Source organism: Mirounga leonina, unplaced genomic scaffold (genome assembly GCF_011800145.1).
Source record: "Mirounga leonina isolate KUSES-001 unplaced genomic scaffold, KU_Mleo_1.0 Mir_126, whole genome shotgun sequence".
Lineage (NCBI taxonomy): Eukaryota > Metazoa > Chordata > Mammalia > Carnivora > Phocidae > Mirounga > Mirounga leonina.
The window spans coordinates 15,110,147-15,134,939 of record NW_023270314.1 but is presented as its reverse complement, the minus strand read 5'-3'; the positions used below and the strand labels follow the sequence as shown (position 1 = coordinate 15,134,939).

Genomic DNA, 24,793 nt, shown 5'->3' with positions numbered 1-24,793 from the left:
GCTCGATGCGGGGCTCGATGCGGGGCTCGATGCGGGGCTCGATGCGGGGCTCGATCCCAGGACCCCGGGACCATCACCTGAGCCGAAGGCAGACGCTTAACGACTGAGCCACCCAGGCGCCCCACCTAAGGTCTCTTCTAATTCTAGAGTTCTTTGTAGTATGTACTGCAGACATTTATGTGGTTTGATTTTGCATTTTTACATTTTGTATTATGGGGTTATTAGTCCTTAAAAGGTATAATTTTCTCTTGATTGCAGTGTGTGTAGGAAAGAACATGCCACCTTCAGTGAGATCCTAGGATGTTGGAGTAGTTCATTCATACTGAGGCAGGAATGCTGAAATGACCAAGAGGAGCCTTTGGGGAGTGAACAGAGGGTAGCACCGTGTTTAGGAATCATGAAGCAGCTTGGGATCCACCTGACTTGTGAAAATCCTGTTTAATAACAGCTGATCCATCTTGCAGATAATCATCTGCATATTTTCAGGAATCACTGACATAAAATGCTGGGCTCAAATAGCTCTTAAGGGTGAATTCATTAAAACTATGTAAGTGATAATTAGAGACATTCAAAATAGTAATAGTTGAGTGAGTTCCATAGTTATTTTCCTGTTTCTCACCCATGTCTAGCATTTTCCATCTCTCCCTTTCCTTTAGACTGCTTCCACTGTCTGGATTGTTTTTCTCTCCTAATCTGTCCTTCAGGCCTCCATCTCATGGTCTTTTGCGAAGCTTTCTTCACCTCCTAGAATTTGTCATTTTCTTGTGTTTCTAAGACATTTTGTACCTTGATTGGAGCATGATTTTACCATCTTGCGTTATCAAATCCATATGTAATTTATCTTCCTCATTAAATTATAAGTTCTATTAGACCAGTGAATCATCTAGAAGAATTCAGATAAGCTATTAGCACCCATCATCCCAGGCATAATGATTCCAGCTTTTTCAAATGTTCTGAAGCTTGAATGGCATCCTGCTTGTCACTACCTTCTTCTTCAGACATTGGAGCTCAGTCATATTGCTCTTCTTTCTCAGTCCTTGTCTGTTTTCTAGATGTTACAAGCTGTTCCATGAATATTCTAATTTCCCGTGTGATGATCAAATATATAGAATGATAGGATCTTTTCCTGCAAACTGAGATGGATGGGGAAGGAGAGTATAGCAAACTGATATGGAAGGAAATCAACTTGTATTGAGCACCCAATATTTACCAGATTAGATAGAGAGGGCAGGTATAGGAAAACATTGGAGCATATATGAAGGGGAATAGTGGGGAGATAAAGTATAAAAATTGAAAATTAGGTTTGGCCTAGAACATGGAGGGCTAGACTAGAAAATTTGGACTGGGTTAGTAAGCTATGAGATTGAAGTTCTTTGAGTCCTCAAAATCAGAGTTGGATTATAAGATATATTATCTAATAATTCAGAGGATGAATTGAATCAGGAAAGAAACCATTGGATTAATAAAGAAAGGTTATAGGGGATTTTCTTAGGGAGTGAAGACCTGAGCTAGGGTGGTGGTGATGAGATTGGAGAAATGTTGCTGGGGTAGACCGGACAGAAATAGACAATTAATTGGAGATGGGAAAAAAGAGGGATGACTAAAAATGATGGGAAGATGTTAAGGTTGGGCAAGTATAGAATGTGAACTCAGCAGGTTTGTGGGTGGGGGTAAAAAATGAGTTTTGTTTTAGATCTATTGCATTTGAGGTGCTGGTAGAACATGCATGTGAAGATGCGTAGCTGAGTCAGAACTGTGAGGCTGTGACTTGGAGAGACCGGGGCTGGAGATTAAACATGTATGAGTAAGGAAGACTAAAAATACAGGGGAAAAGAAAACATTTGTTGACTGGAGGAAGAGGAAGGGCACATGAAAAGCATCATCATCAAGAAGATGCAGCTTCTTCTGGTTTGAATGATGCTCCGTCAGTATATGGCATTCTGTCCATGAGCTTTCCTTGTATAGGGGACACCACATGTACTCACTCATGGATAGTACACGGGAAGCCTTGAACAAAGGATCCTGCAGCCAGAAAGACCTTCCCAAACTGTGAAATTGTTGTTGCTACTTTCCGTCTTAACCTCTTCAGTGGCTTATCTTTAAAGTAAAGGACTAACACCTTAAATGTCTTCATCATCACCAAGCCTTGCTTTTCTCTGTACTCTGAGTTTCCTACAAGTGGTTCATTTAGCTTTGAACACCCATTTTACTGTCTCCTCCTCATTCTTCCCTTTACCTTCCCCAGGAACGTGAAGCCAATGTGATTCCCGCCATATGAAGTACTCTTCGGCTTTTTTTGTTTTCCTGGTCCCCTATGGGTACTTTTTATTGCCATGGTCAAGTTCTTATCCGTAAAACAGTTGTTGACAATTTCCTAATCTATAATAAAAATTTTATAATAAATCACACCCCTACCTCTTTCTTACAGAATGCCTTGTTTTTCTTACCTCTTCAAGTGTTGCCTGCAAGGCTCTTGAACACTTGAGCTGGCCACCTGGGCCACCATACCTTGATCTGTGACTCTGGGCCATGGTAGCCTGGAGCAGCTTTGTTACCTGGCATTTGTGTGACTGCATTACACCGCTGAGTGCTGCTTATCAGGAAACCACAAGACAGTTTCTTGATACCTTTCTGAAGGAAATCAGAGGGAATTTACTTCATTGAGAGGCCTTTATTTGCATAAACTGCAGTTTTGTAAAATATGGAGGTGACTGCAGGTGAAATAGAGAAATGGTGCTGGTGTAGGAAATGTGCTTACAGGGCAGCTTCCTGATCAATGGGGTATCCTGATTCTGTTTCTAAGAACAGTATACACTTCATAACGTTTGTCTGAAATGGCATATTTATGTTCAGTATGGAGCATTAAGAATAATTTCTGACTTGATTAAAAAAAGGAACCCTCCCATATTCTAGTAGTTGTGCTTTTAGTAGCTGTTGACTGAGAAAATACATAATAGCAAAAACCCACTATAAAATTTTTAAATGAGTTTTTTAATATAAAAAGCATTCTCATGTTCAGAAAGTACACATAAAAAGTGGAAATTATGGCTTCTAGAGTCTATAGACAGCTTGATTTCTTGCTTTGTGGATACTCTCAGGGAGGTTCTGGTCTCAGCTTTCGGTGGCTCATTGTCATCTCACTTTAGAATGTGGAGGAGAGTTTTGTTTGAAAATCTGAGCCATGGTTGAAATTTTGGAATGACAAGAAAGTTCCTTCTCAACATCTTCTAGGAATAGCAGTTGTCTGTTTTATGCCAGGCAATGTACTTTATGCTAAGACTGGGCTGTTAAGCAGTCTCGGGGATGAGTTTATGAACACTTTTTAAAAATAATATTTTCAGGTATATGAGCATCATTCTTAGGGCCATACTCCTGTTTTTTAGGATGAAATTTAGTAGGTGATTTTCATGCAAGTATATACCTACAGCAGTCTGTGCTATGGCATAACTATCTTCTATTACAATAAATTGTGTTACACAATGAATCTTTATGGTTTCTCAGGTCAGTTTATTTTCTTTAAAGGAAAAAAAAAACCTGCAAACAAAACAAAACCAACCAATCCCTCAGTACATATGTTAAATTTAAGGCAACACTGAAAATAAGCCTGTACTATACATTTAGAGTCTTTAAAAAAATGTCAGGATATTTTTTGTATAAATCAGACAGTCCTGAATTTTATGTTTGTTCTTTCATTTCTCTTATTTATATTGTGTTTGGTTGTCAGAGAATCTGGGCATAGTTGGGGTTGGGAGAGATCTAAGGTGACTATTACAGGTGGATGTTTTATCTTAGATTATTGGTGTATAAGGAAAGAAAGGTAGGGCCGTATCTCCCCGTTCACAGTCCATTAAATAGGACGACAGTTGAGGGACCACGGGTAATTTGGGAGCCCTGGTCTCACAGTAACTGAGAATGAAAAGGTGCATACACTGTAGTCCTTCCCGATATCTTGGTGTGTGAATATTCCGTCTAGTTAGATCACTGTAGGGAGCCAGGAAGAGCATGGTTGAAGGTAGGGGATGTTTACCAATTTGCAGAGCCAGTTGAAAGGTGGCAGACTCATTAGTATATTTGCATCCTTGTGTATATGTTCATGTTGCAAAGGAGTCAGTGTAGTGCTGATGAAAAGAACATTGGATAGCAGATTGGAAGACTGGGTTTCCCTCGTCCTGTTCTTGCATGAGGCATTTTACACTCTCTGTGCCTCAGTTTTCACATCAGCAAACTGAACCAGCTGGGCTAATACCTGATGTTGTTTTTACTTTAAGATTCTATAGTCTATGGGTTGTCTAAAAGTCTCTAAGTAGCTTTCACAATTTTTAATGGAAATGACATGATTAATAAATGATACAAAGTTGTCTTCTTTTGTTATGTTTGGTTCAAGGTGTCTATTTTGTGGAACTAAGTATAAATGTTATTCTGTGACTAAGATCTTATGTTTGAACTTTGTAGCCTAATGTGCTCAGTAATTTGATCCATAAGAAAAGTTATATAACCCTTTTAAAGTTCCAGTATTTATTTAGAGGATAGATTACAGTGTATTAGAAGCATCATATTAACTATCCCATTTGAAGTGATGGCCTTATGCACTAGAAACTATGTTGGCTGATCTAGATGTATAGCTACGAATTGCTTATTTAGGCTTGATGATGTATCTCAGATGGGAATAGTCCTCTTTTAGTCAGGGTACACTGCTAGTAGAATTTGCTCTTGACCATCCTAGAAATATATTTAATTCTTAAAACTAGTTAATTTGCTCTTATCATTAAAGAAGAAAATCTCCATTGAGCTTTAAAGGAAACAAAACAAAACAAAACAAAACACTTTACTGATTTGACAGGGAAAAAAATCTTCTCTTGCCTTTATAATATATTGTTAAGTTTTTGCCCATTTGTTATAAATATATCACATGCACAAAAAGAATATATAACATGTATATATAAGACATAAAGAATGATTTTTAAACATCTAGGTATCCCTACTCAGCTTCAGAAGTAGAATGTTAAAGTTGCCTGTGTGACCTTCATATACACCTGCCCTCCACTCAGAGTACCTAGTCAAGCGTTTTGTGATAATCACTTAACACAAATGATAACTAGTACACTCTTGCTTTTTTCCCCCCACTCTTGCTTTTTTTTTTTTTATAGCTTTACCATAGATGTATCTATCTCTACATATTTTACTTTTTACTTTTGCATGACTTGGAACTCTGTATTAATGGTGTCATCTGCTGTGTAACTTCTGTTGTCGTTTTTTTTTTTTTTTTAGATTTTTATTTATTTATTTGACAGAGAGAGAGACAGCGAGAGAGGGAACACAAGCAGGGGGAGTGGGAGGGGGAGAAGCAGGCTTCCTGCGGAGCAGGGAGCCCGATGCGGGGCTCGATCCCAGGACCCCGGGACCATGACCTGAGCTGAAGGCAGACACTTAACGGCTGAGCCGCCCAGGCGCCCCTACTATGTAACTTCTGTGACTTGCTTTTTTCCCTCATCACATTATATTTGTGTTATCCACATTGGTGTATGTAACTCATTTTTAAAAGCATTTCTTTTATCATCTATATGTTTTTCTACTTTTTATTTATTTCTGCTCCTTTCACATTTATCTGTTAGGGTGCTTATGTTATTCTATGGAGTCAAATCTGTTTTTTCCCCATTGCTTCACCATCCACATAGTGAATAATAATACTAATGATAGTGATAATAACAATAATAGCAAATACAGACAGATGTTACTAGTCTTTTTACCATTTGTGCCAGCTGCTAGTTTAAGTCTTTACTGTTTACATATATTAACTTATTTAATGCTCATGACAACTTAATCAAGGAGGTGTAGCATATTATCATGAGAACTCATATATTGAGATTAGGGCCTGAGGTGCAAGGCATTCAGTAATTTGTATGACTATGATTTAAATCTTGGCAGTCTGGCTACAGAGTTTATGCTCCTAATCATTGCAGTATTGTGACTCCTATGTAGTCTATTCTTTCAATTATATTTTTTCCCATTTAACTTTTTTAAGGTATTAAAGTGTTTTTGTCACTTTCAAAAAAGAATGACCCTAGTGTGAGCATCAAGTTGGTTCTCCTGCACAACAGCAATTGTTTAAAGTCATGCTACAATTTACTTCATGGTTAGACCATGACTTTTTCATGCAGGTTTTAAAAAATTCTCTAGGATTTATTGTTGCTTTTTTCCCCCAAATGAAAAAGAATATCTTTTTTATTATTCTTCTAAAATCTTTCAGTTTTTTACTTTGATATATGGTTTGGAATTGATTTCATTGATTTCTTGTGCTAATTTCGACCAGTTTCTTCATTTTTAGACAATGGCATCCTTTTTTTAAAAAAAAGTATTTCTGTGACCTTAAATGAATCACTTAATCTTCCTGAGCCTTGGATTTCCCAACTAAGTTGCATTTGTTAGGTATAATTATTTCATTAATCAGATATATGTAATTGCTAATCAGAGCCTCCTTTCAGTGTAAAGTAACCAAGGACGATTATGAAGGAAAATAAAGGGAAGTTCTTGATAGTGGTTGGAGACTACTGATTTTCCCCAACCCCTCCAATTGCAGAACAAAAAACTTCAGTATATAGAGTAAAATCCCTCTGTACTGTAACTTTCTTGTATAACTTTCCCCTAAATTGATTAATTTCCTAATTATTTTTTTTCTCTTCCATTGTGAGTTTATTATGTATTCAAGTTTTTCCAAGGTCTTGGATAATCTCTTAATATCCTTTATTTAAACATGCTCAAATTTCTCTTATTTTCTAAAATAAACAAAAGCCTATTCCACTTGCCATCATCCTCTGTGACCAAGTTACTTTACAAGTTGTTTATGTCCTTGCTGTCTCTATCTGCTGTCCATCCAAAAATATGTGTTAAGCCTTTGCTACACATTAGGCACTAACTCATCTAATCTCTGGGGATGCAGTATGAGCTAGAGAGACTAGGAACTTTCATTCTCCGTGTGGAACCAGCATGGCCTGTTGTGGAAGGAATGAGAAGATCATTTTATGGTAGGAGAAGGAGGGAGGATGGTTAGAGTTGAGGGCAGAGAAGGTGGTGAGATCATATGGGGCTTTTAGGCCATAATGAGGAGCTTAGATATTATTCTGCATGATGGAAGCCATTAGAGTGTTTTCAGCAGGCAATGACAAGATCTGATTTGCATTTTAAAATAATCAGTCTGGCTGCTGTGTGGAGAATGAATTAATTGTAGGGGCCAAATGGAAGCAGGTAAACCATTAAGGGCTAGTTTAGTTCATAACGGTTTGGACCAGAGTGCTGATGGCAGAACTGATGGGTTGCTGATGGATTGGATATAGGGTCCAAGAAAATGAGAAGAACCATCCATGCTATTCCACTGAAACCGCTTTGATTGGAGCCATTAATGTTGTCCATATCATTAAACCCAATGAACTCAATTTGGTCTCTATCTTCAGGGCATTTGATACATTGACCATTCATTTCTAGAAATAGTCTTTTCTATTGGCTTGTAACACTGTTATTGTTATATATGTGATCCTAAACAAATTAATTAAATTATCTGTGCCTTAGTTTCCTCACTTGTAGAATGATAATACTATTGTTCCTACCACTTAGGTTGTTGTAATTGTTAAATGAGACAATATATGTAGATTACTTAGCACGGTGTCTTCCACAGAGTTCATTCACAGTAAATGTTAGCTAGCAACATCCTTATCATTGTCCTAATCATCATCATCATCGTTATTCTGAGATAACACTTTCCTTGACTCTCCCTTCTTTGGCCAGGGCTCCTTCTTGGTCTCCTTTGCTAATTTTCTCCTCCATCTCACCGATAAATGTTGAGGTTCCTCAGGGCTCTGACATTTTCTTTTCTCATTTTACCCATTTTCTGAGGCCATCAAATTTACTCCATGGCTTCAGTTCCATTTGTATAAAATTAACTCCCCCTAAATCTACCCATAAGCCAGATCTGTTTCCTAAGCCACAGTCGTATATATCACTTGCTTCTATATTATCTCCACTTGGATGGCGGTGTCTTAGGCACCTTCAACATGTCAAAAACGAAAGGGTTTTTTTTTTTTCTTTGCCCAAACTTAAGCCTCCCCTCTCGTTCTCTAATTTAGTAAATGTTATTACCATTTGCACAGTTGTTTGAGCCAGAACTGGAGTCCTCCTAATTTTTTTTCCTATTCTCATGCACTATATCAAACTTTTGCCTAGAATTCTGCAATAGCTACCTCATTAGTCTCACTGCTCCTGGTCTTATGCCATCCCCATCCATTTTCCACCTTTCAGTTGGATCTGATCATGTTACTCTCAGTTACTCCCCTTTCTTTTTAGGATGCTGTTCCATATTCTTATAATGCCTTCCAAGATTTGCTTCTGCCTACCTTGTCAGCCTCCTCATCTCCCCTCCTGTACTCCTAACCTACACCTTCCAGCCATGTTCTTCTTTCATCACTGCCAGCAGGCTGCATTCATTCTTATCTCAGCGCTGCTGCTTATCACTTACTTTGTTTGGAGTACTTGTTTCTTCATTCTTGATGTGAGCAACACAGTCTTATCTTTTATTCTTAATTTAAATGTTACTCCCTCCAGGAAGGCTTTCTTATGCTCCCCACCAAACTAGACTTCTTCCCTCTGTTATATAGGATCTTTATGCCCCCTTTGTTTCTCTGTGATCCTTGTTGCACTTGCTAATAATATCTTTCTCACTAATATGTAAACTTCACAGAGGCGGGACTAGGGCATATTGTTTCTCACTTTGTCCCCAGCACCTGTTTGTCAGATAAAGGGTGAATGCAATGTGACTTGCCAGTTTGGGAAGCGAGAGGCCTTGTAGCTGAGTTTGATGTGTGTTTTTCTTAATCTTTCAGGGTGATAAAGGGGAAGAAGAGAAAAGTTTAGGTTTACTGTAGTTTAATTTTCTGACCCGAGTGGCCACAGGGTAGGGAGGGGAAGAAGCATCAGAACTGGATGTGGCTGGCGCAAGAAGTGGTGCCCCGGGTTTGAATTTCTTTTCTCTGATCGAAGTAACACTCAGAATTTCCAGGGAAGTGCCCCTAGTTTTCCACATTTGCCTGCCTTTTTCGAAAGTCAGCCATGGCAGTGCTTCCCCAGTCCTTGGTATGCTAGGCATGAGCATTGCCTCAGAACCCTTGCTTAGTGTGGCTCCCAATGCCAGAGTTAATTCTTGGCTCCAGATATACTATGCCAGTGATTAAGCTTTTTATACCTGTGACCTACCTGCTCTCTGGCCTTGGCGCCTGTTTAGAATCCTGGCAGGAATCTGCTGGATTCTCTTTCACTAACTTGCAGAAACAGTGTTTGCACATGAGATGAGTTGGGATTGGCCTTTTCCTCAATACATTCCGTCTGCACTTTGTCTAGCAGAAGTATTTCAGAGTGGGTTTCTCCTATTTCAGTTTCCAATGTGGATGCATGTTCATTTTCCTCTATACTCTCTTTTAAAAGGTATTTATTTATATTGCCACCTTTGTCTGTGTGGTAGGGGGTGTGTGTGTGTGTGTGTGTGTGTGTGTGTGGTGTGCACGTGTATGCATGTGTGCAGGTCTCTTACCTCCGCTTTTAAAAAATTCCCTCTATGCCATTTCTTTGTTTTGTAACTCTATATGAGAGTCATTTTTAATAGGTGCATTTAAATCATTTATGTTTTGTGTTATCATGGACTAGTTGATGACATTCCTTGTCCTCTTGTTTTATCCTCTTTTTATGGTCTTTTCCCCTTAGTTTTCAATCTTTTGCCATGTGATTTCTGTGTTTTATTTGCTTTTATATTTCATAGGGATTTGAAAGGTTGACATATTTTATGTTCTGTGACCTTGAAAAAGTGTTCAAAAACATAATTGAGACTAAACTAAATCTAATTACTAAATTTGAAAAAAAAACAAGATACAATAGCATTTGACTCTTCTCTGCAGGAGGAGTTTTGGATTCTTTTATTTTTTTCTGCTGTGCCTTTGTTAACTAAAGTGGGGCTGTAGATCCACATGCTTAATGTGGAATTGTTATTTTTATATGTTCTCCCTTTTAAGCATTATTTTTATCTTTTTCATTTAATTATATAACATCTACTGCATTTAGTGATTACCACCATACCTTTTACACCTCAACTTTACCATTCTTAAGGATATTTTGATTCATATATCGTTTGGCTACCGTCCATCCTTGAGGTCTTCCCCCCGCTCCCCCCGCCGCATGCAGAATATACGCATGTATGTTTCCAGAGCTCTCCTGTTACCTGAAGTAATTACAGAATGTTATATAACATTTAGCCCTTTTTTGCAAAACAAATGTAATAAAAAGAATCCAATAAAGCATAATTAGGAGGCTTCAAAATGCTCGTAGAATGACTTAAATGCTAATAATAGTGTAATTATGAAATATAAAAAGTTGCTAGCATTCTGTTTAGAAGAAGAACCTAGGAACAATAAAATTTATTGGCATTCAAATGACAAATTTATATCAGTCACAAGGTTAGTACTGCTCAGAGTCATGTTGCAAAATTAGTTATAAATCTGAGAACAGTTTTATTCTTTGAATATGAGTGATAATGGCAGTTTTAGTTGAATTTCAACAATATTTTGTAACTCATACCGAGATGTTCAAGTTAGAGTTGACCAAAAGTTTACTTCATCAGATTCCTGTTATATTAATACATTTGCCTCATGCATGCATAAAGCTAGATCACTCTATATGATTGACTGAAACAGTTGATTGCAAAACTTGAAATTTTTGTTTGTCAAAGATAATGATTTTTTTGGGCAGTCACTAAAAAATAATTAATAGAAAAATTAATCTCAAATTAATCTTAGCTGAGTTGTCTGCTAGACAATTGCCTCATTCTAACCCTGTCCAAAACTAAGCTAATTAAACCCTGCCACATATGCACACGCACACACATGCACACAAAGATACACACGCTCTCTTTCACTTGCTTTCTTTATCTCTACACGATATTTCTTGCTTTTCCTCCTCGGAAAGGGGAGTAAAATTCACTGAGCAGTCTGCTAATTACTTTCAAAAACATTATCTCATTTAATTGTTCCAAAACTTAATGAAATTAGTGTTATGATACATTATGTAGGTAAGGAAACTGAAGATCAGAGAGAGTAACTAATTTGCTCAAGATTTATCAGCTGAGCTAAGTGATGGAGTCAGAATTTGAATCCAGTTCTGACTCTTTCCTATATACTACACTGCCTAGATACAACATAGGACTCTAGTCCTATGGGAGCTAGGACGTTATGCACAGAGAGAAGGGAAAACAGAGGAAGTGACATTTGAGTTCAGTTCAATGAAAACATTTATTGAGCCTTTATTTTACAGTGTTGTATAACACTGACTACTCTCAAGGAGTTTATAGGAGAGGCATACATAAACCTGAAACTAACACGGAGTAGTAGATATAATAATAGAGGCACTGAAGTAGGAAGTAGTATAGAAGAACAACTGATTCATTTTCTAATGGAAGGGATGAGGAGAGGGGTGTGGGGACCAGCTGTAAAGGAAAGTTTCCCAGAGGAGGTGATATCTAAACTGGGTCTTGGAGGTTAAAAATGGAGAGTTCATTCCTTATATGAGTATATGGGTGGTATGGTGAGGGTAGAAAAGGTGTGTGGGAAATGATAAAGAGTTGGCTATCATCAGAACATTTATTTATTTATTTATTCAAAATATACTTACTGAATGCCTGCTAGGGGTTAGTCGCTGTGTAAGATACTAGAGACAAAGTAAAGAACAAGAGAGTTCATGGAGCAAATAGCGTACCAGGGAGTGTTGATGACTGAAGTTATACAAGTAGGAAAAGAAGGGAGCCTGAATGCCAGGAGAGATTGGTTGAATTTTCCCCTGTAAGTGCCAATGAGCATGGAAGCACATGAAGCAGGGTATTGACATGGTCAGAACTAGGACACAGCACTTTTGCAACAGTGGGGGGGTGGATGTGAGGGGAGTCAAGTTAGAGGCAGGAAGACCAGTAAAAGGCCATTACTGTATTTTAGATGAAAGATAAAAAGAAAAGGATGTATTTGAGCAATATCTTGGAAATAAATTTGGCAGCACTTAGTGTCAATTGGATATGAATGCTTAAAATAGAGAATGATTGAGGATGACTCCCAGATTTGAAGTTTAGTGGCTGGGAGTAGTTTTTAACAGGATCAGGAATACAGAAAGAATAATAAATTAGTAAAGAAAGAAACAAATAGAGTTTACCAATAATAAGTTGGTAAAGAGACAAACAAACAAATGAATAGTTTGAGATGCATGTGGAATACCCAAATAATAATTCTTCTTCTCCTTCTCCTCCTTCTCCTTCTTCTTCTCCTCCTCCTCCTTCTTCTTTTTCTTTCTTTTTTTTTTTTTAATTTTAAGTAGGCTCCACACCCAGTGTGGAGCCCAGAGCAGGGCTTGAACTCATGACTGTGAGATTGAGACCTGAGCTGAGATCAAGAGTCTGATGCTTAACCGACTGAGCCAGCCAGGCACCCTCCAAATTCTTTTTAAAACATGATTTAATCACCTAAAATTAATTTAAAAAACCCCACTGAAGGACAAAGTAGAACATTTTGCAAAATATTTTATTTCTTTCACTATATGATCTCATTCATGACTTCTCTTCTCTCCCAAGGCCAACGGTACCAAAGGATAGTTGATGGAGGCCATTAAAGATTTATCTTTCAGTGTAATAGAAGGAGTTCATTTTCATAAAACTTTTCCTTTACCTGCTCTATCAGATTCAAACCATAACTCATGCCATCATGAGAATTTTATTTCATAATTTTCTTACTTTCTGCAATAGAAAGTAAACTTGGAGGGAGGAATGCTAAAATTCTAGTACAAGAGCAAATATTTATTTGCAGTTTCCAGTGCTAACACCTTCTATTTTCCTGGAATCGTGGCAAAGTTCTAACTTAAAATATTTGAAACATAATTTAAGGACACATATTTTTAGTGCTTATATTCAACTCATTAAAAATAGTCTTGTAGTGGTAGATAGAGATACTGTAGTTTATAGTCCCAGGCGTAGGATTTAGTCAGCCTACATTAGCAAGTTTTTCTTTAGATGAAATGGTCTGTTGAAGCATTCCATCTTTTTTGTACGTATAAGCTTTATTTTTATGAAAAACCTGTACATGGTTCTTGGTACATGAGAACTTAAAATGAAAAGCACCCGCCTTCAACTCCACCCCTCCCCATCTCTGTCTCACTCTTCTGGAGTAATGTTTTTAAATCATTCTGGTAGTTCCCTAATTTTAGTTAATATAATTATAGCACTACTTCTTGATTCATCTATTTTATATGCTATCCAGTCATGAAAAGTAAAGGTCTATCTTTGCTCTTTCTAATCTAGTCTACCACTGCTTATTGTTCTACTGACTGTTAAATTTCCCTATTGTTCACTTTTGTAACAATAAATAATATATTTGCTCATCAGCTTTTGATAGGTTACTGCCAAGCAGTTGTGACAAAGATTCCAAGGAGAGTGACTTACATAAGCAGCAGTTTATTTTTCTCCCACAGTAGCCCAGGATAGGTAATAGCCCACAGTTGGATGGATTGGAATAGCTTTGCTTCATGACCTGTTAAGTTTGCTTTCGCCCTCAAATGGCTTCCATCTCAGGGTCCAGGCATGCTGCTACAGTTGTGGCTGTTTCCCAGAGCAAGAGGATGGCTGAAGTAGTGACTTTGTCTGTAAAGTAGGAGATTCGATCTTTCTCGGCTTATATTCCATTGGCCAACACTGAGTATCATGGTCTCAGCAAGGGAGGCTGAGAAATGTAGCTGTGTATTCAGCTAAAATTTCAGAGGGTTCTCTTACCAACACAAAGAAGGAAGAATGGATTCCAAGAGTCAATTAGCATTTTCTAGTCCAGTTAGTATCTCCTAACACTACTTTAAGATGAGGGTCCTGATACTCTTACCCTTCCTCTACCTTTCTTTCTGGCCCTGTACATTTTGTTAGCTACATAACTTTTCTTTTTGTTTTAAAATGTGATGTTACTAATGTTTACCTTCTCTTCTGAAACCACAGTCAAATCTTTGTATATAGGTGGTCTTTAAAAGTGTATATTGTTAATTCTATACCTATTGTTTACTTATTATTTACTTTCAGGTCAAAAAAAGTGAGCTATTGCTGTAATTCCTTCTCCTTAGGTCCAGTGATCTCTGTTTCACTAGAAAGGATATACATTTTTCTAGCATCATGGCAAATGGATTGTTTTTTATTTCTCAGTTTTTCATAGATTGATTAAAATCAGGGCACTGTTTTTCTAAGGTCTGCATCTGGGCACTGACTTGTTCATTCAGTAAGAGAAGTGGCACTGAATATGGTGAGTGCTCAGGGAGCTTTCAGTCATTTCAGGAAATGAGATATTTGTATTCAGTCATTTTATTGTGACCAGGAACTACTCAGTTAGTTTTGCAGCTGAGTGAAAGCATTAGTCTTGAAGGGTTAGTATGGGTTTGTTATCTCTAGGTGATCTAAGGTGAAGTAGGTCTCTCCTAGCCTTTAATATCTGAATATGAGAGGAGAGCCATGTTTTCCGACCAAGGTAAGAATCTCTTTGGGGTATTTAGGAATAGAAGGGATGACTGATGAGAGAGATTCTGGGATTTTCGAGGTCTCATTGTCTTTGTCATTGGACTTCTCATCCTTCCAGACCCTGTTATTTTCCCAAACAAGGACAGCAATGTGGTAGAAGAGATTAACACAGACTTCAGTTCAAATTCTGACTCCATCATTGGAGTCTGGCTTTATGACCTCAAGCAAATTGTTCTCTGAACCTGAGATTCTGCTGGAACACATAATCCCCAAATCCCTATGGCTTAAAACACTGAAGGTTTATTTCTTGCTTGTATTGCATGTTCATTGTCAGATGGGGGGGACTCTGCCCCATGTCTTCTTACTCCAGGATCATGGTTAATAGAGCAGCCAACATCTAATTATAGAACATTGCTGGTCACTGTTGGAGAGGGAAAGAAAGTTCTGGAGAGTCTCACAGCAACAATCAAGTACTGTGGCTTAGAAGTGACACACATTATCATTTATGTTCACAACTTATTGCCCAGAACTAATGACATGGTCTCACCCAATCATGGGGGGCCAGGAAGTGCATTCCTTACTTGCCTGAAAAACAGAGAGCCAGAAATGTTGGGCAAATAGTACTAATCTACAACATAAAGGAATGCTTCCCTCAGGGTCATAGGAGGATTAGATGATATATACCCTCATACAAAATCACCTGGTGCAGGTGCTCAAAAATGATTATCATTAATAGTAATATCAAGTAAGATGTATGCATGCAAAATATTTGAATAATATTTTAAAGTGCCACTAAAGATTCTTTCTATTTATAAGCTATAAAAGACTATATTACGATATATATGAAAGTACCTGTAAATTAGAACACAGTGTGCAAATGCAAGTTGATGTTATGCAATAGATATTAGAAGATGCAGAATTAAAGCTGGATTCAGGGTTGGAGCTAGATCTTTACATGGTTGAAGTTGTGAGAGTAAGTGAGATCTATAAGAAAGAGATTAAATCGTGAGAAATCCAGAGGGTACTGAAGGGTAGCTCTGGAGCATAATCAGTTTGAAAATCAGAAGCAAATACAACGTGAGATAGAAAAGTGATTTCCGGAAAGGAGGAAGAAAATGATACTGTGTAGTATCATAGAAAAAGTCAAATGAAGAATGTTTTCAATAAGGAAAGTCACTATATAAAATGTTTTGGGGCGACAATGACATTCAGTTCTGCAAATTCCATGGGGGGTATTAACAAATAATCAGTAGAGAATGTTACTTAAGGGAAGGAATAGTAGTATTAATTCAGAGGTGTCTGTGTGCTAGGTGTTCCGCTTAGCACTCTTGCAAGGAAGCTCTTATAAACTCCATGTTTACAGCTGAGATTTCCAAAGCTCGGAGCAAAACTTGCCAAATGAAATCTAACTAGTCAGTGAGAAAGTTTGAATTTAAACTCAAGTACTAGAAAAGCAAAACAAAACTGTACTGTGTAAACATAACAAAATGAAACAGTCATACTGAAAAAATCTGAAGGCATTTTTTGTGGTAATCAAAAATGATTTATGTGGCTTTTGCTTTCTTGTTGGCACTTTTTAAATATTAAGAAAGACTTTTTAGATGAAACACATATATAATGTAGAAGCTATGAGCTGTGAAATCAATGTACATTTTAGAAGAAAAAGATTTGTGTTTTATATTGGAGTTAGAAGTCATAAAATATTACTGTGAGAATGAATAAATCGCTGTATTTAACTAGATGCTTTTCAAAGCAGGAATCCTGAAAAAAAAATAGCATTTAGTAAAGTTACAATTAGCATCAGAAGATGGACTTTTGTTCATAAATCTATTTTAATTATACCGTTGATATACCTTAATTGACACGGTGTAGCCTTTGCATTGTCAATATTAAGTACAATTCTTTATGTCCTTTTCTTACTTTTTATGCGAACTGAATAATAAAGAAAATGTAGATGCTGCAGTATGTAGACAAGAGAGATTTTAGCCTAATATTTTCTCCAACTGGCTGTCTGACCTTTGATACATCTCTTTATCTCTGTTTTGCTGTTTACAAAATAAGAGGTTTGGATCAGTTCACTGTTTATCCCACTTTTTTTCCACTGAGATACACATGGTGGGTGGTATTTCATGAGCAACATACTCACAGTCATACAGCAGATTGTGATTATAGACTTGAGGAACAATGGTCTAGGCTGCACATTTCTGGTGTGAATTCTACCTCCACTCTTCTCTCTCCCACTCAAGAATTCATGTCAGAAAACAAAACGAGGGTGAGATGGTTAAATACATCCTAGTTGTTTTCTTAAAAGCCTTATTTTCAAACTTTGGCATCTAAAATTTTAATTTTTAACAAATTACTTGTGAAACATCTCATAAATAATATTTTACCTGTGGTGGGTGGTAACTTCATGTTCAAAAATTGATATATTAGGTGTTCTCCAAATATTTTTTTTTTCTAGTTCTAAATCTATTTAGTGATACAATTCTGTTATTCTCAAGCATTTCCAAAAGGTCTAATTCTTTGGTTATTCTACTTGCAGGTTTTTATTGGTAGAAATTACATGAATTAATAGTGCCATGTACATGATATAGGTTAAAAAATGTTGAGTGAATTTATCAACAAGTTAATTTTCCTTTCCTAGATATAACACTAATTCAGAATTTGTTTTCTTGTCCCTTAGTAGGACATGTACTTTTGTGTATTTCAAAGATCGGTGCTGAGAAAATTGGGTTGTAGCATTCTGATCGTTATTTCAGAAATCTGTCATGACTATTCTCTTCCCTTTGATAAAATAGTTTAAACTTTTGCATTTGTCCACAGACAAAATGAAATAAGAAATGTACTAATTACCTCGAGAAGTAGTAAGAAGTCTAAAGAAACTACTATTTTCTAACCATTTGTTGTTTCTTAAACATTATGGGATAAATTATACACGTATTTCTCTGTTCATGTTCATTTATTCCACCAATATTTATTGACTATTTACTGTGCTGGCTACATGCCAAGCATGTGCCAGACTCACAGTTCTTACAGTGTGGGCTGAGGGCGCTTAGAGTCTCTGAGACCCTTTCAAGGGAATCACAAAGTGAAAACTATTTCCTACTAATGCTAAGACATTATTTTCCTTTTTCATTGTGTTCACATTTGCACTGATGTTGGAAAAGCAAAAGTGGGTAACACTGCTGGTGTCTCAGTATGAATCAAGGTAGTGGCAACAAACTTTATTAGTAGTCATTCTGTTCTTTATTAACATACACATGGAGGAGCAAGCCATTTTCCCATAAGAATGTCCTTGATGAAGTAGTAACATTTATATTAATTTTATTAAATCTTGACCTTGAGTACATATCTTTGTAACATTCTGTGTGAAGTAGTGGGAAATACACTTCTATAAAGACTTCTACCTACCAAAGAACAGTGGTTGTCTCCAGGCAAAGTACTCAAACTGTGGTTATTTAGACTTGGATACTTGGCATGCATTTTCTTAATGAATGAAGTGATTCTGTCACTTTAAGGAAAACAACTGTCAGTATTTGTTTGCAATGGTAAATTCGAGCTTGCAAGGTAAAAAATAAAATTTTGGAAAACTTGTGTTTACCTCTGTGAGCTTGCTTGATAGCTTCTCAATATTTAAAGACTTTTCTGATGAAATCAGTGGTGATATTAATGAATATGATTTTTGATATTGGTAATGAAATGTGTCAACTTATGAAAGATCTGTATAACCCAGTGAACCCATATATTTTTTTAAGATTTTATTTATTTATTTGACAGAGAGAGAGACACGGCGAGAGAGGGAACACAAGCAGCGGGAGTGGGAGAAGGAGAAGCAGGCTTCCTGTAGAGCAGGGAGCCTGATGCGGGGCTCGATTCCTGGACCCTGGGAACATGACCTGAGCCGAAGGCAGAGGCTTAACGACTGAGCCACCCAGGAGCCCTGAAGCCATATTTTTTAAGTGAACATTGCATGATGTCACAAAATCATGCAAAGTTAGAAGATCCATTCAAAATGCAGGGTAGATCATTGAGTTTTAATGTAATTTTATGAAAAGTTTATTGATAATAGTTTCAGGCTATCATTTGTTGAGCTTTGGTATAGTGTCCAAGAAGAATATCTGCAGTTCTCTGAAAAAGTTATTAAAATATTCCTCCCTTTTCTAAGAACTTACGTGAGTGAGGCAAGATTTTATTCGTATATATAGTTAAACCAAAACAACATATCACAACAGATTGAATGCAAAAGTAGACATGAGAATCCAGTTGTTTTTTTGTTGTTGTTAAGCCAGATATAAAAGAGATTGCAAAAATAAAAACCCATGTTTTGGATAATATAGTTATTTTTCACTAAAAATGTCATTTAAGGGGCGCCTGGGTGACTCAGTTGGTTAAGTGACTGCCTTCGTCTCAGGTATTGATCCTGGAGTCCCAGGATTAAGTCCCGCATCGGGCTCCCTGCTCAGTGGGGAGTCTGCTTCTCCCTCTGACCCTCCCCCCTCTCATGTACTCTCTCTCTCATTCTCGCTCTCTCAAATAAATAAATAAATAAATAAATAAATCTTAAAAAAAATAAAAATAAAAATGTCATTTAAACATATGTATTTTTAATGGAATAAGCAAATACTTTTTAAATTACTCAGTTTTTAAATTACAAGCAGGGGGAGTGGGAGAGGGAGAAGCAGGCTCTCCCTCTATATTACTTTTTATTACTTTTTACCCTCTATATTACTATATTAATTTTCAATATAGTAAATATTGATAGGTATAACCATATAAACAAAAGGCATCTTGAGTCCTGGATAGTTTTTAGGAATGTAAAGAGATCCTGAGATCAAAAGTTAAAAAATGGCTAACCCCAGAGATACATATTTTTTAAAGAAGTTCTTTATGCAGCTTTTCTTTGGTTCCCAACACTCCCATGTCCCTGCCACTCCCCTCCCCCTAAGTTGGAAGCAATATTTCTTTCCCTGCAATTCCATGTATTTTATTTCTACCTCAATTAAGACATTTGGGGTATGTGTTATATTTCCATCTAGGCTAGTATAGTTTTTGATAACACAGACTATATCTTACATCTTTGCATATTCATCAGCTCTTAATACATTTCTTTCAGTAGGAACTTACATGGATGAACTGAGTAACTTTTATAAATTCCTTATCTTAAAAGTGTGATCTCTAAATGGTTTGGAAGATTGATTTAGAATTTTGAATAAACAGGGTTCTGGCTGTTTCTTCTTTGCTTAACAAAAGGAATGCCCAATTCTAGCTAATGGTCTGTTGGTTGCAAGAAGTAAATAACTAACTGAACAAGTCATTCAACAAACATTAGTTGAACATAAACTGTACCAGGCACTGTGCTGATAAGAGCAATATTTTTATAGAACTTTATAGTAGACATTTAGATTAGCAGTTCCCAAATGCTGGCCCATGATGAAGTTTTTTCTTTTCATAGTGAAATGAGAAAGACAAAAATAATGAAAAAATTTCCCCACAAAACTAAATATATTCTATTCAAAAGATTATTTTCCTCATTCTTGGTGTTAACAGTCTTTCTTTTCTGATACTATGGTGAGATTAGGGTTTGGGGCTTTTTGTTTTTGTTTTGTCCTTATTTGACACAATTCAAATTTGTCAGCTCTCTGTTGACCCCAGTGGTTATCAGGGGATATTTTACTAGCCTGTGGAAAACTAATGTAGACATTCCTTTGGCATTTATTAGAAAGAGATTTGACCTTTAGGTTTGACACTTTAAATCCACTAGGACGATCAGCTCATTTATTCTGGAGCTAATTATCAACTTTGTGAGGTCTCTGGATTCCCTGTATGTACCATCTTTCTTTGGCAATTTATTGTTCAACTGCAAGGAAAAAAGTAAAAGGAAATAAAAATAAACTCAAACCAAAAAAACAACAAACTAATTTAGTCAAATTTTTGGATGGCAGAGTTCTGGGGGAAAAAAGATGGAGAAGTAAACATTTTTGACCAAAATAGGGCATTTGAATTATCTTCGGATCTTAAATCAGATTGCATTTTCAACTTACCACCTCTTTATAGGAACTGCTAATTCCTGTGAAAGAACCAACTGGTTTTAGTTCAGATTATCTCCTTTAAGTACCATTAGCAGTTGAGATGGCAGAGATGGCAAGGTGGGAAATGGTGATCCATGCGATCAGTCATATATGTAGTCACTCTTTCACTCAGTACATCATGGCTATTGGGTGCCAGGTACTGGGATACAAAGATGAGAAAGGTACCGTCTTTCTGCCTAGGAACTGTATAATCTAGAAGAGGGAGACAGAGACATAAGCAATCAGTGCCCTGAAAATTGTTGTAGGGGATGTGACCGCATGCTTGGTCCCTCCGTGGGGACCAGAATGGGAGAGGTTAGGAGTGGTGACAAGGAGAGTAAGGATATGGAATGAAGAAAGACATGGAGGTTTTTCTATGGTCAAAACCATTTGAGAGGCACCAGTTGAGACCAGTTAAGCAGGTATTTACTAGAAAGCCTCTTGAATTCTTTATATTGGGTAGCATTTCTATAACTATTTGACTACAGACTTGTTTGAAAGGGTATCTCCTGTTTCTTAGAACAGGGTTTGGGAAACCCTGAAACATGCATTGGGGAATCATCAAAAAGTTTTAATCAGAAAATTAGACAATTATCTAATCAAATTCTTTTTTTTTTTTTTTTTAGGATTTTGTTTATTTATTTGACAGAGGGAGACACAGCAAGAGAGGGAACACAAGCAGGGGGAGTGGGAGAGGGAGAAGCAGGCTCCCCGTGGAGCAGGGAGCCAGATGCAGGACTCGATCCCAGGACTGGGATCATGACCTAAGCCGAAGGCAGATGCCTAACCACCTGAGCCACCCAGGCACCCCAATCTAATTCTATTCTTAATACCTACTGTGTTACTGCTCATTAGGGTTGTTCAACCAGTGTTTTAAAACACCAGATTATTTCCAAAATGATGTACTAGATATTTTGGGAAATGAAAAAGACGCATAGGACACGTGTCTGGCATTAAAAACATAACATGTTGATTATTTATAAATGTTACTCCGCTATGCAATTATTTGCATCAAATACAAAAGTGAGGAAGTTGAGGATAAACTTGGAGAATTAGAGATTTTCTGAGTGGTTCTCACTCAGGGCTAATTTCTACAGGGTGTTTAATGCTAATTCTTTCCTCAAAGATTGTCAGTCCTCAGATGCATGTGCTTCTCTTGCCTCTTTTTGGACTAGGATGGTTTCTGGCTAGGGTTCTCATCCAAGCGGCTCAGGGAGTGTAAAAGGAAGAAAGCTGCCAAATCAAAACTTGAATTTTTTTTCGGGCCATGGCGGGGGTGTGTAGCTGTTGGGTTTTTTGGCCTCAAAAGTACTATATAATGAACATATTGAAGCTTTGGTGTATTCAAATGGAGTCAATTCTAGGCATCTTTAGGAGATGTCCTAAAGGTGTATCCAAGGAGTTTGGAGAAAAATTTTGAAAGTGAAAGAGAAAGGGAAGTTGTATCTGGTGGAACAGAAAGAGCAAATCTAGAAATCTGAAGATGTCTCAGACTTTTTTCTTCCTTAGCTCCTTACTTGTTTCACTTAGTGTCAAGGGAGAGAAACGTCAAATAATCTTCTTGAATTAAGTGAATCCTTATTAAGTGTTTGTTATCAGTCACTTTATCTAGTAGGGAAACAAAGAGTCAGAGTATTTAGAGTGAGTTGGTCCAGCCTCAGGCTCTTCATTGCCAGTTCTGTCGTGGTCCAGAGCACTGGTCCTGGAGCTCGATGGCCTGTGTTCAAATCTATTAAATCCACGTCAGCAACTCTTGAGAGCTGCTGCTCTGCCCGGGTCCCCCAGGGAGGGAGGAGAGCCTCGCTGGGTGTGACCCAAGGTTTTTCTTCAGCATATTCCATTATCTTGGTACTCAGAGCATATGTCAAGTGAATTCTGTGTTTCTGGCAGGTTATTACGCACTGAATTAGTGTGGTGAAATAAAAACTATAATAAAGCTGTACCAGACTCTTAAAAAAACAAACAAACAAATCTGTTGATTATCATTCAGTCCAGTTATGTAAGGGCCCTGGTCCTCGGTGGCTCTAGGATTTTAGTCAAATTACTTAACCTGCCTATGCCTCAGTCTCTACATCTAAAAATGGAAAATGATAGTATGCATCTCATAAGGCCCCCAGGCTTTAAAGAGCTAATAAATTGAAGTGCTTAGAATAGTCTCTGCTACATGCTAAGGGTTTCATCAATAGTTATCCTTAGGATATCTTTATCCTACCATTTTTGTTAGGGTGATAATTTACTGTGGAAACATATCAAAGAGTAGTAAGTTTTGTGGCCTAAAAAAGATTCTGTCTTTGGAGACTCTAAATAGGATTGAGTGTAAATGGACTGTTAGAAATATTGAATTCATATAATTTTAAAATATTGCAAATATTTGTACATGTAAATAATAATAATAGCTAACATTTGCTGAGCATATACTATGTGCAAGGAGTTGTTCCAAGTACTTTTTACCAATTCATTTATTTTAGAGTTGAGGGAACTGAGGCACTGAGGGGGTAAGCAGTTTGTCCAAGGTAACACAGCTAGTTAGGGGCAGGGCCAGGGTTACCACCCAGGGCATCTGACCCCAGAGCTCACACACATCCACTGTGATAGCCCATCTTTTGTGCAAATATGTTCTGTATTTTAGATCATTTTGTCAAAATGTTTAACTTCATTTACTGCAAACAGAAGTGGAAAACATTAAAAATTGTGTTAAATCATTTCAGCATAAAGGTATTTCTTTTTCTGTTCTAGAGAAGTGTTGCTCTTGGCTTCACATGTTAGAGCCATATTAATAACTGTGATTCTTTTGTTCCACTGATGTATAAGATTATGTGTTGGATTTCACCAAGGTGTCCAGATGCATGCATCCATTTTTTAGAACTGTTTTTCACTTTACATTTTAGTGACATATTTTCAGAGTAGTGTGCAAGTAATGTCACTTTACATGCATTTTGCAAAATTAGCTGCTTTTTCTGCTACCATTAGGTTTAAGGCATTAAAAAAAATAGGGCTATATCAAATCCTAGCCTGTGAAATGTGTGCTTTGCAGGATTTTAAAATAGAGACCATTGTGATGAATCATGCTTTTTGCATTCTTCAGTGTAAAAAGACTAGACTGCTCTAAAATTACCGATCATTTTAGTTGCTGCACTTTCTTGGTGCTAACTAAGTAACATTTTATGGGTTCTTTTAAAGAAAACTGGGCAAAACTAATTTGCCACTAGATGGAGCCCTGGCTATTTGGGTAGAAATAAATGCAAGAGCCTGGACGTTAAATCATGCTAGTCATATCACGCTGGAGGGCCCCTGGTATTTGAGGCCCTCAGCTTTTAATTGTAGAATGCATCTTTGTTCTTTGCCTGACCTGCAGAGTGACATCACTCCCTTTCTTCCTGTGTGCTGGCTTTGACATAAGCCAGATGGCTGAGGCCATCGGTAGGCGCGCAGGCCGCCTGGTACAGCACTTGATGAAACAGAATAGGAAGACGTTTTATGGTCAGCTGTGGGAGCACAATGAGGCTGCAGCTTTGCTAAGTAATTACATTTATCGTGCACACTTTATTCCTCTCAGAGAAGGTCACCAGGAAAAAAAATACATTTTTATTTATAGTGTTGTGAGGTATAGACCTTTGATCTTTTATTAGTCAGTAGTCTGCTCCAAAGGAATGCTCTTTTCCCTGCTCTGCAGTCACTCGTGAAAATGACATGTTTATTTATGTTTAATGGTTCTTTTCAGCTGTGCATTGTGATACTTACCTTCCCTCTTCCTCCCTTTTGTCTCCAGTTAGTAACACAAAAATATTTTAGTTTTGTAGTGAGTTTAGTTTGGAGAAGTCAGAGTTCAGGTATGTTAATACAAGCAGATTTCTGTCAGATATACTCCAGAGTGATTTGGTAAAATATATTACTGTTTATTATGTGTTTGTTCTTTAAGGATGTCAGAAGAGACCAGGAACAGACTTTTATTCTGGGGGGATGAGGGCCAGGAAATGAATAAGACATTCATTTTACATCCATTTTTGGACATATAGTGATTAAGGTTCACTTATAATGCCAATTTAAAATAAATTATTAAAAGTATGAGCTAGTTTTTTCCATCTTCATTTGAAGTTAATCTTTAGTAATTGAAAGACTGTACAAAACTTTAAGAAAATCCTAACTAAACTTTTCTCTGAAGTTTAAC

General features: G+C 37.1%; 1 protein-coding gene across 3 annotated transcripts in view; it reads left to right on the top strand.

The window, feature by feature from the left end:
* Positions 1-24,793, top strand: part of MSRB3 (methionine sulfoxide reductase B3) — a 178,899-nt gene that overhangs the window by 16,386 nt on the left and 137,720 nt on the right. The gene's annotated exons all lie outside the window — the stretch shown is intronic.